Source organism: Rhagoletis pomonella, unplaced genomic scaffold, assembly GCF_013731165.1.
Source record: "Rhagoletis pomonella isolate Grant_MI unplaced genomic scaffold, Rhpom_1.0 Rhpom_scaffold_00003, whole genome shotgun sequence".
Lineage (NCBI taxonomy): Eukaryota > Metazoa > Arthropoda > Insecta > Diptera > Tephritidae > Rhagoletis > Rhagoletis pomonella.
In genome coordinates, this window is record NW_023458557.1 from 34,345,642 (window position 1) to 34,348,443 (window position 2,802).

Below are 2,802 nucleotides of genomic sequence, written 5' to 3' on the forward strand. Positions count from 1 at the left end.
GTGGTAGCACTTTGTGGTCTGAGAACACAGTGATGTGGAATGACGTAATGCGAATTTCCGAAATCGAAATCAGTAATTGGAGATATGTGGCCAAGTGCCACGTATTCCTTTATGAAATCAGAGTACATACTCGTTAAAGTTTTGTCGCGTAACAAGCGCCGTTCAAGCGAGAAAAATCTCTCTTTTGCGCTGTGGAAAGAGGTTCCTAATATTTCTGGCGAAAGTTAATATGGGACCCTAACCTTTATGCGGCCAATGCTTTGAACTTTGACGGTTTCAATAAAGTGTTGCTCGCATCGACGGTGTTCAATGGACAATGTTGATGACGCTCCCAGAATCGCTGAAGAAACGAGTCGATGTCAAGTGGTTTTGAGCTTAATTTTACATTGCATACCAAGGGATGATGCCAAAAAACTTGCAAAGTAGGGGAAATTGAGAGAGCAAAATGTGGAAGAGAGCTGCAAATTTCTGCTGGAAAAATTCTTCCCAGCTAAAACTTGCAAGTAAGAAAATCAGCTGATCACAAACACATGTTTCATGTCTTTTTGAGTTATTTATTGCAAATTTTATTTGCCGCTATTATGATTCGCTACTCAACTAATAGTTAAGTTGTAGTTGTCGATTTCGTATTACGATTTACAACTCAACTCAACTTTCAATCAGCTGTTCACTTAGTTGTCTTCGTTAAGTTGTTACCAGTATTATGTTTCACAACCAAACTAAAGTTTAGTTGTATGAGCTGTCAAAGTGCGACAACTACTTTTTATCAGTTGTGTTCTTGTTAGCAAGCGGTAAAATGGAAAAAACATTGTAAGTATTTGTAACATGCAGCAAATGTATGATTAAACAATTATTTCAGGAAAATATCAAACAAATTGACCGCCTTGTCGATTTAGTCGAAAAACATCCCGACATTGGAAGAGGGAAAGGCCAATACGGATCTAGTCGCCAAGAAAAAAAAGATACTTGGGTGCAGTTTGCAGTCGAGCAGAACAGCCTTGGACCGCCATCAAGAACAGGGCCAGAATAGCAACGGGTAAGTTACTTTTAACCAAAACAAACAACAAAAAAATTATTCTGATTTTATTATTTAGGTATGGATTAATTATAAAGCCAACCTAGAACGAAAGTTGGCGAAAAGTAAAGAAAACTTCCTTGCGACCGGCGGTGGCCCATCCCAAGAAGTCAGTTTGACTGCTACTGAAGAAAGGGTGTGTGAGCTTACTCAAGTTAACTTATCAATTAATCCCCCTGGGAGCGCGTTCGTGTTAGCTGTTGATTTGACCGCAGAAGAAAATATAACTCCTCCAGCTACTGATTCGCCGGTAGTTAATGAAAATGCTGTGCCCACGAGACCCAAACGACTGAAGGCAAGCGAAGCCAAAATTCAATTACTCGAAGGGCAGGCAGGAACATAAACTCAAATTCTGCGAACCCTCAAAAAAATAGAAAGCACGCAGCATAAAGTGTACCAGCTAAAGAAAGGAGAAGTGAAGTTGTTGAAGGAACGTGAAAAAGAAGCAAGTGTCCTTAGGAAGCTAAAGATAGAAATTGCTAAAGAAAAACTTAAAATACTGAAGAATTGAATATGGGTGATATCTAGCATATATTAAGAAATGGACCTTTTTATAGAATGAATTATTATGTTTTTTAATGAATTTAATTATTTTTTTCAATGTAAATAACCTTTTTATCACTTAAGAAACCACGTTGATTTTATTAGTTACGTAAGTACTCTTTACTTGAAAAATTAATTTTTTATTACTTTCTAGGAAATTAATTAATTTATTAATTTGAAATGAAATACATCTGAAATTTATTGCAATGAACGCATTATGTTGTTCCTTATTCTTTCTGCTTCGCCATTCGATGCTGAATTATTTTCCACAGGTGTGGATTCTTGTTGATTATCTGTGCTCAAAATGGTATCGGGAAATTGAACTTTGAAATGCTGAGAATTGTTGTGTAAAGCACAGCAAGCATTAACAATTTGCATAGCTTTTTCCGGCGCGTAGTGCAAACCCCTAGCAGAACACCTGAACTTGCTTTTCAGAACGCCAATAGTTCTCTCAATGGAGTTCCTTGCTTTAGCATAAATTTTGTTGTAGTTCCTTTGTGGTGAGCCATCAACTGTATTGCGAAATGGGGTCATTATAATTCTTCCTAGTGGATATCCTGCATCACCTAGAAATAATTTTATATACATTCCATATATGGGAATCATGATTAGAACCTGGGTATCTGGCGTCAACGAACCTGATATTCTGTTTATAGTCTGAAAACTAAAAAAAGTGAGTGCATGAATAATATTTAGATAAAGAAAATCAAGACTCACAATCATCACATTAAGGCTGTAGTAGCCTGTTCTGTTAAGATATAGATGCTGTACTTCATTTCGTGGTGCACAGATTCGAACATGCATACCGTCAACGCTGCCTATTACTCCTGGAAATCCACTTTGAGCGTAAACAGCCAGTTTGGAATTCTATACTTCATCAGGGGTCATCGCCGCCTTGATCCACCGTGTACAGACTCGTTGTTCTAGGATGTTTAGAGCTTCCTCAAGAACCACAGAAAATGTAGGTTGAGCTAAACCAACATTAAAATCGTTACCGCCACTCTTTTGGTAACTGCCATCTGCAAAAAATCGTAACGCGGCGCATAATTTTATGATCGGTGATATAGCAGAGGTCCGCTTTGATTGCTTAAAGAAGTCCTTCGTCCCATTGAGTAAATATATAAACGCTTCTTTGTTCAGCATAAGTAACTAATGAATCTGAAAAAAGAACTATGAAAAATTTT

General features: G+C 37.4%; 1 long non-coding RNA gene across 1 annotated transcript; it reads right to left on the reverse strand.

Annotated features, from left to right (window-relative positions):
• Positions 1-1,769: 1,769 nt before the first annotated feature.
• Positions 1,770-2,768, reverse strand: LOC118736549. The gene is made up of 3 exons (XR_004992716.1): positions 2,336-2,768; positions 2,257-2,282; positions 1,770-2,184 (listed from the first exon to the last, which is right to left on the reverse strand). It is a non-coding gene; the product is annotated as an uncharacterized LOC118736549 (long non-coding RNA).
• Between the last annotated feature and the right edge of the window lie 34 nt (positions 2,769-2,802).